General features: G+C 42.6%; 1 long non-coding RNA gene across 1 annotated transcript; it reads right to left on the bottom strand.

Moving 5' to 3' along the window:
* Positions 1-6,277: 6,277 nt before the first annotated feature.
* On the bottom strand, positions 6,278-18,995 carry LOC148164643 (uncharacterized). The gene is made up of 5 exons (XR_015768131.1): positions 18,932-18,995; positions 17,807-17,944; positions 15,791-15,880; positions 15,456-15,617; positions 6,278-6,582 (listed from the first exon to the last, which is right to left on the bottom strand). It is a non-coding gene; the product is annotated as an uncharacterized LOC148164643 (long non-coding RNA).
* Positions 18,996-23,916: the final 4,921 nt, after the last annotated feature.

The following is a 23,916-nucleotide window of genomic DNA, read 5'->3' as shown; positions in this document are numbered from 1 at the left end:
AGAGCAGTTCTAACCTCCTCACACAATAGAGGGGTCGAGACAGCAGCCTTCCTTACAGGCCTGTTTTTCGGTCAGAGTCACATTTAGGTTCCATCGCTCATGCTTGCACACAAACACCCCACAGGTGAAGTGTGCGCTCAGGAAGGGCGTTCGTGGGGTAGGCTCGGGGCCTCTAGCGTTTGGTTCCTTGGCATTAGGCGGATGGCAGTTCGGACTAAACGCACACAGGGCCAGACGGCCTGGCCTCAGGAAAGAGGTGTTCCGTCCAGAGGCGCGTTGGGCCCCTGCTTCTTTCTCCCTTGGAATTCCGCAGGGACCCACTACCCAGCTGGGCACACAAGCACAGTTGAAGAGGTGGCCGCACCCTGTGGACAGCGGACGGGAGCTACAGCTGTGCTGGTTTCCAGTCTGCTTTCTTCCAAGTCAGGCTTGAGCGGCGAGAGTTCCCGAGCCACGGGGAACAGTGTAGAGGTAGCAGCTCCTGGTAGCAAGAGCTGAGCCGTGAGGTGCCATCCACAACGGCCTGTTTCTCACCTGGCTTTGGCGTATGGAAACCGTTCCCCAGGCTCTCGCGCACGGACATTGTACATTGCCTCCTCTAGCAGAGAGGTCGGCGGCCGCTACAGCACGGATTCTCTACACTGTGTTTGCTTCACGTTCGTCCGCTAGCAATGAGACTGGCATGCCAAGGCAGGGCCGCAGGCCTGGCTTCACGAACCAAGCGGGGGGCCGTGTTCTGCCTTCTGCCGCCGCCTGAGTCTCACTCCGAAAAAGGTCTGGGACTTGCTGGCAGCGCACGGCCGCTGGCACACGGCAGAATGCTTCCACCCTCAGCAACGGCTCTTCCGGCTGGAGCCAGGATGCTCTCCAGTGTGGTTTCTGCCAGTCAGGGGCTGGTTTTGCGGCCTGCACTCGCACACGGGGCAACGGTCCTGGCCCCAGCACCAAGAGCCGAGCCAAGAGGCGTGTCTTCGGCCCCGGCCACTTGCTCGCTCGGGGGCCTGCACACGCACACGGGGCAACGGTCCTGGGCCCAGCAACAAGAGCCGAGCCAAGAGGCGTGTCTTCGGCCCCGGGCTCTAGCTCACTCGCTTGGGCTTAAGGGAGGCCGTTCCCAGAGCTCTCAGCCACAGGACACAGTAGAGCGCGCCCTCTAACCCAGTGACCGGTGGAAGCTTAAGCCACGGTATCTGCCCAGATTTCTGCGTCCGAAGGAAGAGCCTGGACCTCAGGGCTCCACGCACCCGTGCCGGGGGAAGGCTAGCTTCGTGACACTAGAGCTGGTGCAAGAGGTGCCTCTGCGCGAATCCGTTTCTCTCGCCCTGTGTTTCAGGGGAATAGTTTCCTAGGCACTCACGCGGACACACTGAAAGTGCTGCCACCGTCCGGAACCGTGATGGTGTCTAGAGCACGGTCCCTCTCCACTGCTGTTAGCTACTGTTCGGTCACTCTACAGCCTGGCTTCTCCGTGCTAGTGCTTAGGTACCTAGCTCTCCAGGCAGGCCCACAGAGGAGAGCACTGCTAACCTCCTCACACAAGAGAGGGGTCGAGAGACAGCCTTCCTTACAGGCCTGTTTCTCGGTCAGCGTCACGTTTAGGTTCCATCGCTCATGCTTTCACACAAACACCCCACAGGTGAAGTGTGCTCTCAGGAAGGGCGTTCGTGGCGGAGGCTCGGGGCCTCTAGCGTTTGGTTCCTTGGCGTTAGGCGGATGACAGTTCGGACTAAACGCACACAGGGCCAGACGGCCTAGCCTCAGGAAAGAGGTGTGGCGACCAGAGGCGCCTTGGACCCCTGCTATTTTTTCCCTTGAAATTCCGCTGGGATCCACTCCCCGGCTGGGCACACAAGCACGGTTGAACAGGGGACCGCGCCCCATGGAGAGGGGACGGGAGCTACAGCTGTGCTGGTTTCCAGGTTGCTTTCTTCCAAGTCAGGGTTGAGCGGCGAAAGTTCCCGAGCCACGGGGAGCAGTGTAGAGGTACCTGCACCGGGTAGCAGGAGCTGAGCCGATAGGTGCCTTCCGCAACGGCCTGTTTCTCCCCTGGCTTTGGCGCATGGAACCCGTTCCCCAGGCTCTCGCGCCCGCACACCGTACACTGCCTCCTCCCGCAGAGATGTCGGCGGCAGCTACAGCACAAATTCTCTACACTGTGTTTGCTTCGCGTTCGTCCGCTAGCAATGAGACTCTCATGCCAAAGCGGGGCCGCAAGCCCGGCTTCACGGACGGAGCGGGGGGCCGTGTTCTGCCTTCTGCCGCCGCCTGAGTCTCACTCCGAAAATGGTCTGGGAACCGCTGGCAACGCACGGCCGCAGGCACACGGCAGAATGCTTTCACCCTGAACAACGGCTGTTCCGGCTGGAGCCAGGATGCTCTCCAGTGTGGTTCCTGCCAGTCAGGGGCTGGTTTGGGGGCCTGCACACGCACAGGGGGCAAAGGTCCTGGGCCCAGCAACAAGAGCCGAGCCAAGAGGCGTGTCTTCGGCCCCGGGCTCTAGCTCGCTCGGTTGGGCTTTAGGGAGGCCGTTCCCAGAGCTCTCAGCCCCAGGACACAGTAGAGCGCGCCCTCTAACCCAGTGGCCGGCGGGAGCTTAAGGCACGGTATCTGCCCAGATTTCTGCCTTCGACGGTGGTGCCTGGAACTCAGGACTCCACACACCCGTGCCGGGGGAAGGCTAGCTTCGTGACCCTAGAGCTGATGCGAGCGGTGCCTCTGCGCGAAGCCGTTTCTCTCGCCCTGTGATTCAAGGGCATCGTTCCCTAGGCCCTCACGCAGACACACTGAAAGTGTTGCCACCTTCCGCAACCGAGATGCTGTCTACAGCACGGTCCCTCTCCACTGCTGTTAGCTAGTTTCGGTCACATTACACCCTGGCTTCTCTTTGCTAGTGCTTAGTTAGGTACCTAGGTACCTAGGTCGACAGGCAGGCCCACAGGGGATAGCAGTGCTAACCTCCTCACACAATAGAGGGGTCGAGACAGCAGCCTTCCTTACAGGCCTGTGTCTCGGTCAGAGTCACGTTTAGGTTCCATCGCTCATGCTTTCACACAAACACCCCACAGGTGAAGTGTGCGCTCAGGAAGGGCGTTCGTGGCGGAGGCTCGGGGCCTCTAGCCTTTGGTTCCTTGGCGTTAGGCGGATGGCACTTTGGACTAAAAGCACACAGGGACAGACGGCCTGGCCTCAGGAAAGAGCTGTTGCGTCCAGAGGCGCCTTGGACCCCTGCTTCTTTCTCCCTGGAATTCCGCTGGGACCCACTCCGCAGCTGGGCACACAAGCACGGTTGAACCGGTGGCCGCGCCCCGTGGAGAGGGGACGGGAGCTACAGCTGTGCTGGTTTCCAGGCTGCTTTCTTCCAAGTCAGGGTTGAGCGGCGAGAGTTCCCGAGCCACGGGGAGCAGTGTACAGGTACCTGGACCGGGTAGCAGGAGCAGAGCCGATAGGTGCCTTCCGCAACGGCCTGTTTCTCACCTGGCTTTGGCGCATGGAACCCGTTCCCAAGGCTCTCGCGCCCGGACACCGTACGCTGCCTCCTCCCGCAGAGAGGTCGGCGACAGCTACAGCACGGATTCTCTACACTGTGTTTGCTTCGCGTTCGTCCGCTAGCAATGAGACTTGCATGCCCAAGTGGGGCCGGAGGCCCGGTTTCACGAACCAAGCGGGGGGCCGTGTTCTGCCTTCTGCCGCCCCCTGAGTCTCACTCCGAAAATGGTCTGGGACTAGCTGGCAGCGCACGGCCGCAGGCACAAGGCAGAATGTTTCCACCCTGAGCAACGGCTGTCCCGGCTGGAGCCAGGACGCTCTCCAGTGTGGTTCCTGACAGTCAGGGGCTGGTTTTGAGGCCTGCACTCGCACACGGGGCAACGGTCCTGGGCCCAGCAACAAGAGCCGAGCCAAGAGTCGTGTCTTCGGCCCCGGGCTCTTGCTCGCTCGGTTGGGCTTTAGGGAGGCCGTTCCCAGAGCTCTCAGCCCCAGTAACAATAGAGCGCGCCCTCTAAGGCAGTGACCGGCGGGAGCTTAAGGCACGGTATCTGCCCAGATTTCTGCCGTCGATGGAGGTGCCTGGAATTCAGGGCTTCACGCACCCGTGCCGGTGGAAGGCTAGCTTCGTGACCCTAGAGCTGATGCGAGCGGTGCCTCTCCGCGAAGCCGTTTCTCTCGCCCTGTGATTCAAGGGAATCTTTTCCTAGGCCCTCACGCAGACACACTGAAAGTGTTGCCACCCTCCGCAACCGTGATGCTGTCTACAGCACGTTCCTTCTCCACTGCTGTTAGCTAGGGTTCGGTCACTCTACAGCCTGGCTTCTCCGTGCTAGGGCTTAGGTACCTGGGTCTCCAGGCAGGCCCACAGGGGATAGCAGTGCTAACCTCCTCACACAAGAGAGGGGTCGAGACAGCAGCCTTCCTTACAGGCCTGTTTGTCGGTCAGAGTCACGTTTAAGTTCTATCGCTCATGCTTTCACACAAACACCCCACAGGTGAAGTGTGCGCTCAGGAAGGGCGTTCGTGGCGAAGGCTCGGGGCCTCTAACGTTTGGTTCCTTGGCGTTAGGCCGATGGCAGTTCGGACTAAACGCACACAGGGCCAGACGGCCTGGCCTCAGGAAAGAGGTGTTGCGTCCAGACGCGCCTTGGACCCCTGCTTCTAATTTAAGTGCCACATTAAAATACTAGAGCAATTCTGAGGAGAAACTAAGAGTAATCAAGGAAAGCTTTTGTGCCTTCCTAAATGAGAGAACTTCCTGTGCTTAGAACTACTTGCGTGTAAGACCTTGCTGGCATTAGGGCATCTAGAGTCTGAGAGTGGAAGCCAAAGCGGAAATGGCTGACAGAGTCTGGAGAATCAGGAGGAGCAGGTGAAATCTGGACTCTTAAATTTATAAACTATGTTTAAGAACTGACTGGAAAAACAGTTCATAATCTTGGCAGAAAAGAAAATGGTACATTATGTAATTTTATCTGGGCTAGGGACAAAGAGGATCTAACATTTACTTTCACAGAGCACTCGTGAAGTTGTTTTGAACAGTAGTGACTATTGCAAAGAATCTAAGGGATGAAATTTGGGGAAACTTGCCACAAGCTGCCAGGGAAAAGAGTGAAAAGACTCTACTCACACAAAATGGCCCCCATAAAACCAGGTCGGGGGTTTCTGTTTGGGGAGGGGCATGGTTACACGACAATGCTATCTCTTTGGCTGTGTAGGAATTTTTGACCTGAGCTGTGAATTTAGTTCAAAGCCAAAAACTGAAGGGCCGGGATAACCCCCTCTATTTCCCTCCATTCAGAGGAAGACCCGATAAAAAACTTGAGGGGTTTTGTGTCTAGGATAAGAACTTCCACCCTTCACCATTTGAGTTTGCCTTTCAAGAGTCATTATGAAATGGGGCCATTTACATCAAAATCATAGTTCTGATTCTGGTTCTTCCTTTCAGCAAAATGAGGTAGCTTTACATTTAGAGGACTGTGGTAACACATGTAGCATTTGGTGTTTAGGTTTAGATTAATACAGGCTAATGCAATCTTGTAGTTCCAATAAAAGGGTTTTAACCCACTAATATAATAGCCTACATAAGTAACAAACATCAGAAATATAACTAGCGATTTTTGAGTTTAAAAAGTTATTTTAGGGAGGGAGGGGGCTGAGGGAGAGGGACAGGGAATCCAGGCAGACTCCGAGCTCAGCCCGGAGCCCGACCTGGGACTTGATCCCATGACCTGAGCCACCCGAGCTGAAACCAAGAGTCGGATGTTCAACCACCTGCACAACTCCGGTGCCCCAGCAATTTCTTTTTTAAGCTATATTTTACAAATCATTTATTGCTTCAAAAAGAGAATGGACACCAAAATGCTTTGCATTTAAAAACTTAACTAATTTGAGTCACTTTTATTTATTATTTTCCAAGTTTTGGCACCCAAACTTGGCAAACATCATGGAGATCTGTACAAACATGCATATACATATATACACTCACATATTTAAGTTTAAAGCCTCAGTTCCTCAAACCTTGTACTCAGGCTCCTGTTAAAAAGAGGGAAAGGGGTGAGAAGAATCAGGGAAAACATGAAAAAAATCCCAGTTGATAACTTCCTTATTGTTACGAATTAAAGCTGGCATTTTAAAGTAAAATCCATCACCTTACTAAAACTTCCACTAAGCTACAGCCTCGGATATTAAATAAACAGCCCCATACACACTTCAATGTGGTTTAATGACAAGATGGCTGAGGATCTGTTTTGTTATTTCAGGTAAAAGTTAATATTTCAGTGGTTAAAATTTCAGGTGTTAAAAACTAACTACAAGCAAGGTCATCATTATACTCTGAAGCTGAATTCTTCTACAGCCGCTTGTCTTTAAATTACTATGCAAATCCAAGACAGTAACATTCAGGCTTTATAATTAAAATACTAATGTTTGGTGACTAAAGAGTAAACATGATTAGTTTACTCTAGGTCGTTTGATTTTATTTTTCTCTGTAGGAGCTTTCCTCTTCTGTGATAATCCAGGCCCAGGTTCCTTATTATTCGGAAGAAATGAAATCGCTTCTGGCAGACAGTAATTTTCTACTTGAGGAGGGGATTCCTATAAAAGGGAAAAACACTGTTCATTTTTCCTTGACTGTGCTTTTGAACCAGAAAAAACTTGAGATTTGTCTTTTAAGGTATGCTACTTAGCACTTATCACATTTAGGGAACAGAACCTGTGTGACAAAATCTCACCTTTTATCAGAAAAATAGATTTATAGCTCAGGTGGAATGGGGCCAGCTCAGATCTTGATAATGGTTTCATTTGTAAAAAGGTATGGTTAAGAAGTGACACCTTATACTTAGTGTCGATTTTTAAAAATATTTAAACATGTGAGGTAGGTGTTTTTTTATTTTACAGATAAGATAAAAAAAGGTTAAATAACATATAACTAGCAGGAGTTAAAGCCAAAATTCATACATTGCCTCTAAAACCCTTAAAATTCTCTTCCTCACAACCATATTCCAACCCAAAACGACCTTTCCCTCATTAAAAGTGTGATAAAAATTTTCTAGCAAGATGGCAGACTGGAAAACATGAAAATGCATCACCATAAAATACTGAGTAAGTGCCTTTTGATTCAACTCTTCCCTGGATGACAACTTCCGACCCAAATATGTTAAAAGCAACTACCCCAAGACACTGGAGAGGAAATGAGATCAGGCAAATACCAAAGGGGTTGACACTGGGTAGGGAGTGAATTTCTCTTCATTTTTGTTTTTGTTGTAAGGAGAAGTCGGTATTATGAGGGCCAAGTCACAACAGAAAACATGTAGTAATGGCCTGAAACCACAGCCACTGGAAAATGAGGTGGGAAATCCCAGGAGGGAGCAGGGGAAGCCTCACACTCGGGTATGAAATCTGCCCAAATCTTTGCCCTCTCACCATGGATGCGCAGAGGCGGCTCAAGTAAGGCTAAAGCTTTGATCCCGCACTCACTGCAAGAGGTGCCTGGTAAGCAAACAGAATGGCATTCCCTAAGGAACGTAACAGAATCTAGTTTTTACAACTTAGACGCATGCAAATTACTCCACATCTGAAGAACATGACCCATTCTCAAGAAAAAACAATCAGAATCCAAAAACCCAATAAAGATCTAAAACTTATATGTATTGAAAATTACAAAATGTTCATGAAGGAAATCAAAGACGACTTAAATATGCTGTATTCATGGACTGAAAGACTGAACATAGTGAAGATGTCAATTCACTTAAATTGATCTGTAGGTTTAATGTGATTCCTATCAAAATCGTAGCAAGATGTTTTCATAGGCATATAGATAAGCTTATTTAAAAACTTAAAAGGTATAGGCCCTAGAAAAGCTAAAAGGATCTTGAAAAAGAAGAGTAAAGAGGAATCGCTACCTAATATCAGATATAAGAAGAAAGATGCTATTGCAGAGGGAAAGACCTAGATCAATAGACCCCCAACATATGCCAAACTGAATTTTGACCAAGGTGTAAAAGCAACTAAGTGGAGGACAGTTCTTTTACGGTGGAGCAATTGGACATTCTGAGTGACCTAAACTTCACACCTTCTGTGAAAACCTCACACCTCATGACATTTATGAAGCACACCAAAGGCATTCACTCTTGACTAGCCATTATGGAACTGCAAATTAAAACCACAATGAGAGATTACTACATACCAACTGAAATGGCTAAAAAAAAGTGACAAATGCCAATAAGGATACAGAAAAACGATCACTTATAACAGTGGTAGGAATGTAAAATATGACCACTCTGGAAACACACTTAGGAATTTATCCCAATGCAATGAAATCTTATTTCCACATAAAATATGTGCAAAAAAATGTTCATAGCAGCTTTAGTCATAATAGCCCCAAAGTAGAAACAACCCAGATGTCCTTCAATAGGCTAATGGTTAAGCTGTAGATCTCAAATGTTCAATAAAAAGTAATAAAATCACTGATACAAGCAACACCTGAATGATTCCGAAGGGAATCTTGCTAAAAAAAAAAGCCGGGGCGCCTGGGTGGCTCAGTCGTTAAGTGTCTGCCTCCGGCTCAGGTCATGATCCTGGAGTCCCGGGATCGAATCCCACATCAGGCTCCCTGCTCAACGGGAGGCCTGCTTCTCTCTCTCCCACTCCCCCTGCTTGTGTTCCTGCTCTCTCTCTGTCAAATAAATAGATGAAATCTTAAAAAAAAAAAAAGCCAATCCGAAAAGATTACACACTATATTGATTCCATTTAAGATTTAAAGACACTGACAACAGATTAGTGGTTGACAGGTGTAAGAGACCGCTGGGAGAAGAGAATGAAGGGAAGGAGGTGGGTGTAGTTAAAAAAAAAAAAGGCAAAATGAATGATTGCTGTAGCAATAGATTGTTCTGTATCTTGACTGTGGTGGCAGACACATGAAGCAGAAGTGGGGAAATTGGGGGCGCCTGGGTGGCTCAGTTGGTTAGGCGACTGCCTTCGGCTCAGGTCATGATCCCAGAGTCCTGGGATCGAGTCCCACATCGGGCTTCCTGCTCAGCAGGGAGTCTGCTTCTCCCTCTGACCCTCTTCCCCCTCGTGCTCTCTCTCATTCTCTCTCTCTCAAATAAATAAAATCTTAAAAAAAAGTGGGGAAATCGGAATAAGTTTGGATTGCATCAGGTCAATATCCTGGCTGTAATACTGTCTTATATTGTTGCAAGATATCATCCCCTGGGGGAAACTATTATTTCTTACAATTGCATGTAAAGCTACCGATTACCTCAAAATAAAAGCAGTCTTGCTCATGACCCCGATGTTGGAAATAGTAGACAATGATACCAAAGCAGCTCTTATCCTTGAAATGAGTGAAATGAAAAAGTAGAAAAATAGAAACCATAAAAAAGAGCTGATTCTAGATATAAAAAAATTTAATATCTAAATAAGAAAATCTCCTGTAAGAGCCTTTAGAATGAAAATAACAGGAAAAAAATCAGTGAAGTAATAAATAGGAATTAGTCAATCAGAAAACACAGAAAGTAAATATGGCCTGAAGGACCTGAGGGAGGGACCTGTGGGACAATATCAAAAGGTACGAGTGATTAAATTCCCATATAGACAGGAAAGAATGGAGAAGTAATTGTCAAAATTTCTCAAGTTTGGTGAAAGAGAGAAATTTACAGATTGAAGAAGCTCTGCAGAAAAAGCAGGATTAATATAAAGAAACTACACCTGGAAGTATCATAAATGGTGAAAATCAAAGATGAAACAGCCAGAAGAAAAAATGAGACACTGCACTGCATACAGGAGAAGAAATCAAATTACCACTGACTTCTCAGAAATAACGGAGGCCAGCAGAAAGTGGAGTCGTTAGTAAAAAACACTATCAACCCTAAATCCTATGCCCTACAAAAAGATCCTTCAGGCATAATGGTAAAATAGACACTCTCAAATAAAAGAAAACTAGAATTGGTCCCATCAGACTTATACTACAAATCAAAGTTTTGGGCTGAAGGAAAACTGATACCAGATAGGATAAATATAAGACTGTATTTTTCCTTTTAATTTCCTCAAAATACATAGGACCGTTTAAGCAAGTTTTGTTTTATGGCAGAACACTGTTCTGTGGAGCTGTAAGAGACAAGGGAAAATATACAAGTCTACAGAAAGTTTGCTGGCCCCTGCTTTACGTTGAAGGACCGGACACTAAATATTTCAGGCTGTGTGGGAGAGATGGTCTCTGTTGCAATTACTCAGCCCAGTGTTGCACTGCAAAAGCAGAAGAGAGAACATGTAAATGAGTGAATGGAGCTGTGTTCCAGTAAAACTTTGTAACACAGGCAGTGGAGAGGGTTTGGCCTGTGGGCTACAGTTTATTGGCCCCTGGTTTAAAGGATAGGGGAAGTAAAGGAACCTATATGAGTGTAAGATTTCTACATTCCATGTGAAGTGGCACAATATCATTTTAGCTAGACTATAAAAAGTTAAGTATATTATAATCCATAGAGCAAAACACACCCTGCCTCCAACAAAAAAGGCAAGAAAGAAAGAACACAGGAACAAAGACAAATTGAAAACTGCAAAAAAAAAAAAAAAACCCTAAATCCAATCATATCAATAATTACACGATGGACTAAACAGTCTAAAGAATAAAAAAAACCCAACGATACCCTTTTTAAAAGAAAGCCATTTCAAATATAAAGGAAAATTCCATTTACAATTGCATCAAGAATAAAATAGGGACAAATTTAATCAAGGAGATAAAAGACTTGTACATTGAAAACTAGACAACATTGGGGCGCCTCGGTGGCTCAGTCTTAAGCGTCTACCTTCGGCTCAGGTCCTGGGATTGAGCCTTGCATTGGGCTGCCTGCTCGGCGGGAAGCCTGCTTCTCCCTCTCCCACTCCCCCTGCTTGTGTTCCTGTTCTTGCTATTTCTCTCTCTGTCAAATAAATAAAATCTTAAAAAAAAGAAAACTAGGCAACACTGATGAAATAGAAGATGACACAAATAAATGGAAAGATATTCCATGCTCATGGACTGGAAAAATTAACACTATTAAAATGTCCACACTACCCAAAGCAACCCACAGATTCAATGCAATCCCTATCAAAATTTCAATGGCATTTTTTCTAGAAATAGAACTAACAATCCTAAAGTTTGTATGGAATCACAAAGACTCCAAATAGCCAAAGCAATCTTTTTTTTTTTTTAAGAGTTATTTATTTTTTGACAGAGAGACACAGCGAGAGAGGGAACACAAGCAGAGGGAGCGGGAAAGGGAGAAGCAGGCTTCCCGTGGAGCAGGGAGCCTGATGCGGGGCTCGATCCCAGGACCCTGGGATCATGACCTGAGCCGAAGGCAGACGCTTAATGACTGAGCCACTCAGGCGCCCCTAGCCAAAGCAATCTTGAGAAAGGAGAACAAAGCTGGAGGCATCATGCTCCCTGATTTTAAACTGTATTACAAAACTATGGTAACCAAACAGTATGGTACTACCACATACACAGACACACAGATCAAGAGAACAGAACAGAAAACCCTGAAATAAACCCAGGCATACTCGATCAATTACAAAGGAGCCAAGAACATACAAAAGGAAAAGGACAGTTTCTTCAATAAATGGTGTTGGAAAAACTAGACAGCTACATGCAAAAGACTGAAACAGGACCACTATCTTATACCATACACAAAAATAAACTCAAAATGGATTAAAGATTCGGATGAAAGACATGAAACTATAAAACTAAAAGAAAATATACGTCATGAGCTCTCTGACATTGGTCTTGGTAAAAATTTTTTGGATTTCACACCAAAATGAAAAGAAACACAAGCAAAAATTAACATGTGGGGAGACATCAAATTAAAAAGCTCATGCATAGTAAAGGACACCATCAGCAAAAGGAAAGGCAACCTAAGAAAGGGAGAAAATATTTGCAAATCATCTATCGGATAGGGGTTAATATCCCAAACCATGTGATTAAAAAATGGGCAGAGATCTGAATAGACATTTCCCCAAAGACACAGATGGTCAACAGGTATACGAAAAGGTGCTCAACGTCACTAATCATCAAAGAAACGCAAATCAAAATCATAACAAGATATTACCTAACACATGTTGGAATAGCTGTTATCAAAAAGACAAGTGTTGATGAGGATATGGAGAAACGAGAACTCTTGTGTACTTCTGGTGGGAATGTAAACTGATGCAGCCATTATTTTTTTTTCCTCAAAAAATTAAAAATATAACTACCTTAAGAGTACACTTAGTTCGATGAGCACTGAGCAATTGTTGAATCATTATATTGCACACCTGAAACTAATAACACTGTGTTAAATACAATCTTAAAAAAAAGGAACTACCTTATGATTCAACAGTTCCAACCTCTATGTATTTATCCAAAAGAAATAAAAACATTAATTCAAAAAGATATCTGCTCTCCTATGTTCACTGCAGCATTATTTACCATAGCTAAGATATGAAAACCTGAGTGTCCACTGACAGATGGATAAAGAAAATTCACACACACACACACAATGGATTAATCAGCCATAAAAAAATATTTCAGCCAAGGAAACCCTGCCAACTGCAGCAACATGGATGGACCTTGATGGCATGATGCAAAGTGAAATAAGTCAGAAAAAGACAAATACTAGATGATTTCACTTACAAGTGGAACCTAATATAAAAAACGGGTGCCTGGGTGGCTCAGTCAGTTAAGCATCTGCCTTCGGCTCAGGTCATGATCCCAGGATCCTGGGATTGACTGCCGCATCGGGCTCCCTGCTCAGTAAGGAGCCTGCTTCTCCCTCTTGCACTCCCCCTGCTCGTGTGCTCTCTGTCAAATAAATAAATAAAATCTTAAAAAAATAAAAAAATAAAAAAAAACCCAAATGAGATAGATACAAAGAACTGACTGGGGGTTGCTAGATGCAGGGTGTGAGGGCTGGGGGAAATGGGTAAGGGTGAACAAGAGGTACAAACTTACAGTTATAAAATAAGCCCTGAGGATGTAATATACAACATGGTGACTGTAGTTGTTAATATTGTATGGTATATTTGAAAGTTGGAAGAGACTCAATCTTGGGAGTTCTTATCATAAGAAAGAAAATCTCATTATGTATGGTGATAATTTTGCATATATAGTCATGAATACATACAACTCTTATGCTGAACATCTGAAATTAATGTCATATGTCATTGTATCTCAAAAAAAAAAAAAAAGGTGGCCAGATTCTTCCTTCAGGCAGACTGGAAGATTCCTCTTTGGAGCAATTGAAACAATTCAAGAAGTATATGCAAGTATGAACCCAGACGACAGTCCCCAACAATTAGACCACAAAGACTATTGCATCCGGATCAAAACTGCCAAGACCCAACTGTGTGCTCAGTACTTCCAATCAGCTTAGACAAAGACCCAAACAAAGAGGAAAATGCAGTTTAGTGGATAGAGAATATACCGAAATAAGTTAAAAAAAAATCAATAAATCCTCTGAGATCCAGTAGAAGGTATTACATCTATGAAGCAAAAAAGATATTAAAAAATTAAAATGTAAATTCAAAAAACTTTTAAAAAGGTCCTGATTATTAAAAACATGATCGCAAAATGAAGAGCTGATAAAAGGAGAAGACTGAACTGAGGGAACCTCTCAAAAAGTGAAGATTATAAAAATAGTGGTGAAATAAGAAGATCCAATATACAAGTAGCAGAAGTACTAGAGAGAACAGAAAGTGGAGGGAAAAAAAATCATCATTGAAATAATTCAAGATTTCCCAGAACTGAAAGACACAAGTTACCAAACCAGAAGAGGCCTACCACGTGCAGTATAATAAAAAGAGACCCTCATGATAGCCTATCATTTTGAAATTTCAGAAAACTAGGGACAAAAAGAGCTTCCTACTAGATTAGTTACATATAACAGATTATGAATCAAAATGGCTTTAACTACTCAACAGCAACACTAGAAGCAAGGAGATAAGCAATCAAAAGTCTAAGGAGAAAATAGGTTCCAACCTAGAATTTGATGCCCATCTAAACGATAAAAGAAATGCAATCACGGAAAAAAAGAATTTTCACACAAAGAAAATCTCAGTTTATCTCCCATGTGCTTTCTCAAGAAGTTACTATAAGAACACCTTCAACCAGATGAGAGCAGATCAGGATGACATGGGATATAGAAACAGGAGATCCAACAGAGAAGAGAAAGGATGATGAATGGAGATCCTGGGATGACACCAGTTTGTAGAAGTAGACGGTGACCATCCAGATTGGAACAGTATGGCTAAGGACATGTTGAAGGCTTTCATCACCAAGATCCCTGCAGCCACTGCACCCAGCTTTTTAATTAATGCTCCCCCCCGCCCCCCCCTCAGCATTTAACCTGAGGTCAGAACACTGGGGTGGGCCTATCTCAAGAGCCTTACTTGTGCTTGGCTTATCTTGACCATGAACTTGAACATGAAGTCACTACTCTCCCTTCCCTAGTCTACTGCTTTGCCCCCACAGAAGTATTCTGTTTTCTCTACTTCTGAGAGCTAGGTAGGAAATAATGAGCTCAGATGTAGAAATACAGAGCAGCCCACTCCCCCCACTGCATTCCTCCAGAAATCTAGTGTCTGACACACAATACAACCCTGAGAAAAGCAGGGAACAAAAAAACTTGAGTTTTTAAAAAAAGTGATTTAGGTGTTTCTAGGAGTTAGTATTGGCTTACCAATTCCAATCAGTACATCCCACCGCTTTATGACAAAGGTTTTATTGTTTATGTTTTAGCCATTCTTTCTATATATCCTGAGCAACTCCCAAACACAAACAGTAAAAATTACACAGCAGGCTAAGTTTTGGCTTCCCCTTATTTCTATACCATTATGTTTGAAATCCTTTGGAGTGAGACATTTATTATCATGTATCCTACCTTGCTGATTCCTGATGGCATTTTAGGTGTTCTGGCATCAGAAAGATTTTTCTTTGCTCATTCAAATCAAAACTTAGGCTATTTGTGAACAGCAATATTCCAACATTATAGAGGGCACTTTTAAAACTTTTAGAGGTACTTAGATTTTTTTTAATTTTTTTTTAAGATTTTATTTATTTGAGAGAGAGAAGGAGATAAAGAGAGAGAGAGCATGAGACGGGGGAGGGTCAGAGGGAGAAGCAGACTCCCTGCTGAGCAGGGAGCCCGATGTGGGACTCGATCCCGGGACTCCAGGATCATGACCTGAGCCGAAGGCAGTCACTTAACCATCTGAGCCACCCAGGCGCCCAGAGGTACTTAGATTTTTATACCTGCTTCATTTAACTCCAAGCTAAATGTTTACATATGTACTCATTATTATAGAAAGTAGAATGAAACTGAATGAAATGAAAGCGAACTGGAGCCAAACATGCTATTAATAAACAAGCCAAGGGTTTTGCTGTGTGGTCACATCCCTATATATATAAGCCTATCTCTGGTGATGAGGAGATCAAGGACAAAATCTTACAAACCTGCATCAGATAATCAGCAATGTACTCTGTTTTCAAGCAGTACACATTTTGGGTGGCAGCTTCTGCTATATTAACCCCTGAGTCATCTGGTTTCAGTTTATTGAAGTCAGAAAAGAGATGTGTGGCTTCTTTAAATAAAGGTACAGAATGACCAGGTAGTACCTAAAGAAAAAATAAGAAATAAGAAGCTATCAGTTTCCCAGAGTAGTTCAACTGTATCATCTGTACTTAAGGATTGTCATCTCACCAAGTACCGAAAATTAAGAACTGATCATAGCAACCTTGTTTGAAAAATAATTTGTGTAAAAAATTCTGTAAATTGACTGAATACAAACCTTTGCTCCTCCTGACTGAAGAAGGCGTTTGAATCCTGCTTCTCGGGATTGGTCAACATATAAGATAACTTTCCACCCACTAAATGCCCCCTACAAATGAAAATATAATCAGTGTTGAAATTATTTGGGAAATAAATGCAAATAATACATTATTTTATCTGTAAATTTAGTTTTATGTCAACAAATAATCTTATAACCTTTACCAAGTGCCACAGTGGTAATTGTCTCTGGTCAGAATATTCTGAAAACACACAACCATGGTGTTTGGCACACAGTAGGTCATCAATAAATACTTGAAGAATGAAGGAAAATGTTTTAATGAATAACATGAAAACAAAGCAACTTGACTTTTGTTTAGCCTTTTCTTGTATTTTTTCTTATAATTAATCCAGGGTAGAACTTAATGCACAACTTCTCAAATTAGATGAAGCCCTCCTTATATTTCTCTTGAAAATGTTTGTGAATTAGAAATATAAAACATTTCACTAGGGAATAACAACAAAAGCCAGTGGAATTACTCTAAAAGAAGGGAATTAAGGCTAACAAGGGCTTGGACACAGGAGAGAACTCAGAATACATCGCACAAGATTATTTAAAACTTGGGTTTCTAACCTTTATGTGAGCCATGGACCCCTTTGACAGTCCAGTGAAACCTATGGATCTGTTCTCTAAATAATTCTTTTAAAGAAACAGCTTTATTGAAATGTAATTTCTGTGCTATATTAATAATGTTTTAAAATACTGGTTTTAACATAAAGTGTAAAGGATTACAAAAAAACCCATTTTATTAAAAATAAAATATTTACAAATTTGTGACAGATGTGCTTCTATATTAATGAATTAAATAAATAGTGGTGGCTGGATAGATTATTATAATTTTGAAGTATAAAGACAGATGGTAGCTACACTTGTGGTGAGCATAATGAATTGTTGTCAAATCTGTTACATACCTGAAACTAATGTAACACTGTGCATCAACTATATTTCAATGAAAAAAAATTGAACATAAGCAGTATCTCAAGATACTTGGAATTATAATGCAAAGCAAAGATATCTTATTTCTGTTGGGGTAAAATCACAAGTACTATTAATAGTGCTGTGATTTTTACCTAGACTTCTATAATAAAAGGAAATGTTTTCAATTGGAGGTTAGTAAAAATAAGGATGTATTCCCTGCCCCATCCAAAGTGTATAAACAGCCTTCCTGAATGTGATCTACAACTCCTTTGGGAGAGTCTGTGGATCCCATGTTAAGAACCCTTGAAGGTAGATGCTGAAGAGTCTTTGGAAGAAATACAGTATGGGTCACATTTTACACATATATTTAAATTATTTTTATGTCTTTTTACTTTTAAAAAAAAAAAGACTTATGGGAGTGCCTGGGTGGCTCAGTCGTTAGGCATCTGCCTTCGGCTCAGCTCATGATCTCAGTGTCCTGGGATCGAGCCCCGCATTGGGCTCCCTGCTCAGCGGGGAGTCTGCTTCTCCCTCCCACTCCCCCTGCTTGTGTTCCCTCTCTGGCTGTGTCTCTCTCTGTCAAATAAACAAAATCTTAAAAAAATAATAATAATAAAAGATTTATGTATTTAAGAGACAGTATGTGCACTAGTGTGCACATGCACAGTGGGGAGAGAGGCAGAGGAAGAGGGAGAGAATCTCCAGCAAACTCCAGGCTGAGCGAGGAGTCCGATGGCAGGGCTTGATCTCATCACCCTAAGATCATGACCTGAGTTAAAATCAAGAATTGGATGCCTAACTGCCTGAGCCACCCAGGCACCCCATTTACACATATATTTTTAATAGAGCCATCAACATTATATATATCTTCCTTGTAATCATAATTAAAATTAGGAATTAACATTAAGCCCAATTTAGAATGCCCAAACTAAGTATATCAACAAAGCATAAAAGACAAGTAGAATTATTATTTTGTTAATAAGCATATTCTCTTAAAATTAAAATCTGTAATAGTCATGACACTGAATGCCGTTCATATCACCATATATATGTTAATACCTCAACGATGCCTGATTCTTGTCTTTGCTGGAGTTTTTTCCTCCATCTCATTGCTGCAAGTGCTAGTCTTCGTTGCTGAACATTGATTCCAGTCAAAACATCGAGTATGGAACTACTTCCCCATTCATAGTCTTCTTCCTAGACAATTAGTAGAATAAACTTTGGATCTGGTCCTACAATATGTCCTCAAGGAGTCCACGATCATTTAAGAGTTAAAAGCTATACATTCAGTTGTTATAAATACAGAGCACTAAATAAGCATCAGTTTATGAACATAGAGGAAAGAAATGTACATTAATTTGGCTTCATAGGAGGGTCAAGTATATCTGGCTTTTAATTAGAAATCAGAAAAATACTGCATACGTTTCTAAGAAATACAGGTAACTACACCTTAGTAATTGGTAATATATAGATTATTGGGCTTCATCCATTTTAAGATGAACTTCACAGAAGGACATGTTCTCAGTGGAGGTATGTGTTAACACCTTGATTACCTGTCCAAAGAAATCATATCCCTAAGGGATCTTGATTGAAAACTTCAAAAACTACATGATAGATATTACTGTGATGGTTAGTTAGGGACCAAAATATTTCAGACAATATTTAAAAAAAAAATGTTCTTTTTTAAAAAGATTTTGTCAGAGGGAGAGCGAGCTGAGTGTGAGCATGAGCAGGGGGGAGGGGCTGAGGGAGAAGCACGCTCCCCACCGAACAAGGAGCCAATGCGGGACTTGATCCCGGTACCCTGCGATCATGACCTGAACCAAAGGCAGATGCTTAACTGACTGAGCCACCCACACGTCTCCAAACAATTTAATATTTAATGGGCTGGCAGTAAGGATAAAAAGTTTACAATGAAGTAATCCTGAAGTTTTCTAATGTTATTCCAAAGAGGGGGAAAAAAAAGCCCAGATTAAAATTAAATAAAACTCATATAACTGAGAATCTGGGTCTGTGATCTCTAAATTTTTTTGCTCTGTTAATCTGGACCTTGTAAAATTGGTATAATCTAATTGGTCATATTTGGTTATTTCAATTATATGAATGGTTAGTGTAGATACTAGAATCAATTAGGACAATTACTTTTAACGAAAAATGATTCTTCATGTTAGTTTGAATACATACCAGCACGAAGTGTCCAGCAGTCCGGCATGCTTCCACGTAGGAGCGATGAAGCACCCATTTCCCAGCTGCCACTGAGGCTAAATACTTCTCGTTTCGAAGTGGATGTCCCACAACAATGTGTGTACAATTGGGATCAAAGCACTGTTTCTCTATTACTAATCCACCTAAAGTAGAGAAAAATTGATACGTGATTGGAATTCTTAACTTCTTCCTAGGAAAGACATGTCAACTCTGCATAGAAATTATTTATAAATAAAATGCACCAAATAAACTGAAAAACCTTGACTGACAATTATTTTACTTCACATACATTTTTTAAAATATTTTTTTACTAACATAATAAAATAAAATAAGAAATATGTATTTTTTAAAGATGATTTGACAGCGAGCACAAGCAGGGGGAGCGGCAGGCAGAGGGAGAGGGAGAAGCAGGACCCTGGGATCATGACCTGGGCCAAAGTCAGCCACTTAACCCCTATAATATTTTTACTTTATTTTTATTAAATATTTTATTTGTCAGAGGTAGGTAGAGACAGAGAGCACAAGCGCGGGGGGGGCGGCAGCAGAGGGAGAAGCAGACTCCCCGCTGAGCAGGGAGCCCGATGCAGGACTCGATCCCAGGCCCCTGGGATCATTATGTGAGCCAAAGGCAGATGCCCAACCAACTGAGCCACCCAGGCATGCCCCCCATAATTTTTTTTTAAAGATTTTAATTATTTATTTGAGAGAGAGAGAGAAACAGCATGAGAGGGGAGAAGGTCAGGGGGAGAAGCAGGCTCCCTGCTGAGCTGGGAGCCTGATGTGGGACTTGATCCCAGGACCCCGGGATCATGACCTGAGCCGAAGGCAGACGCTTAACCAGCTGAGCCACCCAGGTGCCCCCCCCCCCCATATTTTTAATGAAAATTTAAAATAGAAAAATAGTAAAATGAAATCCAACATACTGATTCTTAAATTATCAAAATTTTGCCATCCTTATTTCAGTATACCCCCTTTGGGCTTAACTATTTTAAAGTAAGTTCCAGGGCGCCTGGGTGGCTCGGTTGTTGGGCATCTGCCTTCGGTTCAGGTCATGATCTCAAGGTCCTGGGATCGAGCCCCATAATCAGGCTCTCTGCTCTGCAGGAAGCCTGTTTCTCCCTCTCCCTCTCCCACTCCCCCTGCTTGTGTTCCTTCTCTCACTGTCTCTCTGGCAAATAAATAAATAAAATCTTAAAAAAAAAGAGTTCTAGACATCCTGTGACTCTACCCCTATCCATTCAGTATGCATCTCTAAAATACATGGTAATTTTCTTATACAGCCCTAATGCTATTATCAGATCTAAATTAATTAACAAAAATTCTTTCCTATTTCAATACTAAATCCTTATGCAAACTTTCCTGTTTGTCTGCACTTGGTTTGTTACAATTAAGATATAAAAACAGAATATAAATAGATGCCATTTACTACTGTTAGTATATTTCTTAAGTCTCAACTACTTTTGCAATTTCCAAGCATTGAAAATGGGTAATCAAGGAGATGGAAGTCAAAAAGGGGCTCCTACAGACTAAAAGCAGAGGAAAATTTTTTGAGTGGAAATAAGGTCAGCAGCCCAACGCAGAAGCTTAGAAGGAAAACACACACGCTAGGGAAATAGAGATGAAGCAGCGGGTGGAAGCTGAACCCTCTTCTCAGATACAGCTGTACGATGCCTGACTTTGAGGAAAGAAGGCATAAACTTATGTAAAGCATGGCTTTTATTGATTGATTTTTGATTTATACTTTAGAAGTTAACCTGATTATGGGTTAGAAAGAGTTGTATTAAAGACTTTGTAAGAATTCAATGAAACATTTGAACTCTATTCATGCTCTACAGATGACTAAGAGAGGCAACTGTTTGAGCACATAGTATACACCAGAGACTGTTGGAAGTGCTCCGGATTAACTCATTTAATCCTCACAACTCTATGAAGGTAGATTACTAGTATTATCTGTAATCTACCCATGATGACACAAGTACAGAGTAACTCACCCAGGATCGGAGTGACAAAAGAACAAGAAGGTGAAAATTCCCTATTCTATTGGGATCTAATTCTATTTAACAGATTTATTCTGTAATCCAGACAACATAATAGACTATTTATGTGAATCAGTTGGCCACAGTTGCTTCATTTATAAAATGAAGGGTCTCTTTGCATTTTACTATCAAAAACTTTCTATTCAGACTCAGTTCCAGCACAGTCTGTCCTCATCTGCCTCTCTTCTGTCTTCTGCTAGTTGATATTACTCTTGTCCAGAGTTTACAGAGATGGAACAAAATATAGGAGACAGACACATGAAGCAGCTTCTTCTGTTCTGAAAGCTCTAGGTAAAGTTGAACAATTTTGATTTCTAACTCTAACTTATTGGGTGACCAGGAAACAGTGTTCCACATTGAGTCCAGTTTCCAAGAAACACAGCTTCTCAACTGTATGACTGTATTTGACAGAAATCTTTAAAAAAAAAAATCATGGCTTTCCACATTCTTAAAAGGACAGCACTAAGTTACATTTAATCTTTTCTTGACTCAGGGCCGTCATTAAAAATAACCGTTATTTAAGTTTTCCTCTATATGAAGCTGTCAGACTGAGTTCTCTTCCTATACTTTCCCTAACTCTATAGAGCTACTTTGTCCAATACAGTAGCCACTAGCCACATGTGACTATCAGACACCTGAAACACAGCCAGACCAAATTGAGATGTGCTAGAAGTGCAAAATATACCCGAGATTTCAAAAACTTAGTAAGGAAAAAAAAAAAGGGTAAAATCTCATTGATATTTTATATTAATTACATGTTGAATATAACACTTTGTGTATAGGTTAAATAAAATATATGCTTTATTAATTTCACTCGATTTTTTTCCTTTTTAAAATGTGGCTACTACTAAGTTTAAAATTTAACATGTGGCTTTTGCTATCTTTCTACTGGACGGTACTGCTTAGAGCACCAGGTTACCTGTCTAGTATGCTGCTTCCAGAATGATGTCAGGTGGAGAGTCTGATAATAATGGAATAAGAATGTTACATAAGGAGGAGCTCCTCTCTGGGTATTACTGTGCCTTCAACTTTACAAAAATGTAGTTTTATTTTAAGTCTATAATTTCAATGATTTCATCAGTGAACAAAAGCCCAAGGCAGCACAAGAGATTCTTAAATCATTTTAATGGTTGGTTTCAATTTAAATCTTTAAATGTTTAAATCCTATGACCCAGTGACTTTAGATTTAGACCTATATAAAGTCAAAGTTCTAATGCTGAGTCAATACATACTGCCTAAGACAAGTTACCCATCTTTTAAGTAGGCTTCACACCCAAACTCATGAACCCAAGATCAAGAATCGCGTGTTCTACCACCTGAGCCAGCCAGGTGCCCCACCCATCTTTTTTCTCTCAATTTGTACATCTTACAAATGATATCAACTACACTGACTTCCAAGGAAGGTTACATTTTTTTTTTCATTTTTTATTGTTATGTTAATCACCATATATTACATAATTTGTTTTGGTGTACTGTTCCATGATTCATTGTTTGTTCATAACACCCAGTGCTCCATGCAGAACGTGCCCTCCTCAATACCCATCACCAGGCTAACCCATCCCCCCACCCTCCTCCCCTCCAGAAACCTCAGTTTGTTTTTCAGAGTCCGTCATCTCTCCTGGTTCGTCTCCCCCTCTGACTTACTCCCCTTCATTCTTCCTCTCCTGCCATCTTCTTCTTTTTCTTTTTTCTTAACATATGTTGCGTTATTTGTTTCAGAAGTACAGATCTGTGATTCAACAGTCTTACACAACTCACAGCGCTCACCGTAGCACATATCTTCCCCAATGTCCATCACCCAGCCACCCCATCCCTCCCACCCCCGACCACTCCAGCAACCCTCAGTTTGTTCCTGAGATTAAGAATTCCTCATATCAGTGAGGTCATATGATACATGTCTTTCTCTGATTGGCTTATTTCACTCAGCATAACACCCTCCAGTTCCATCCACGTCGTTGCAAATGGCAAGATCTCATTCCTTTTGATGGCTGCATAATATTCCATTGTGTATATATACCACTTCTTCTTTAGCCATTCATCTGTCGATGGACATCTTGGCTCTTTCCACAGTTTGGCTATTGTGGACATTGCTGCTATAAACATTGGGGTGCACGTACCCCTTCGGGTCCCTACATTTGTATCTTTGGGGTAAATACCCAGTAGTGCGATTGTTGGATCGAACGGTAGCTCTAATTTCAACTGTTTGAGGAACCTCCATACTGTTTTCCAGAGGGGTTGCACCAGCTTGCATTCCCACCAACAGTGTAGGAGGGTTCCCCTTTCTCCACATCCCCGCCAACATCTGTCGTTCCCTGACTTGTTAATTTTAGCCATTCTGACGGGTGTGAGGTGGTATCTCATTGAGGTTTTGATTTGGATTTCCCTGATGCCGAGCGATGTGGAGCACTTTTTCATGTGCCTGTTGGCCATTTGGATGTCTTCTTTGGAAAAATGTCTGTTCATGTCTTCTGCCCATTTCTTGATTGGATTATTTGTTCTTTGGTTGTTGAGTTTGATAAGTTCTTTATAGATTTTGGACACTAGCCCTTTATCTGATATGTCATTTGCAAATATTTTCTCCCATTCTGTCGGTTGTCTTTTGGTTTTGTGGACTGTTTCTTTTGCTGTGCAAAAGCTTTTTATCTTGATGAAATCCCAATAGTTCATTTTTGCCCTGGCTTCCTGTGCCTTTGGTGATGTTTCTAGGAAGAAGTTGCTGCGGCTGAGGTCGAAGAGGTTGTTACCTGTGTTCTCCTTTAGGATTTGGATGGACTCCTGTCTCACGATTAGGTCTTTCAACCATTTGGAGTCTATTTTTGTGTGTGGTGTAAGGAAATGATCCAGTTTCATTCTTCTGCATGTGGCTGTCCAATTTTCCCAACACCATTTGTTGAAGAGACTGTCTTTTTTCCACTGGACATTCTTTCC

This window comes from Eumetopias jubatus, unplaced genomic scaffold (assembly GCF_037043125.1).
Source record: "Eumetopias jubatus isolate StellerSeaLion01/CBP00866 unplaced genomic scaffold, mEumJub1_p1.0 scaffold_4, whole genome shotgun sequence".
Classification (NCBI taxonomy): domain Eukaryota; kingdom Metazoa; phylum Chordata; class Mammalia; order Carnivora; family Otariidae; genus Eumetopias; species Eumetopias jubatus.
This window is presented reverse-complemented; position numbering and strand designations above follow the sequence as displayed.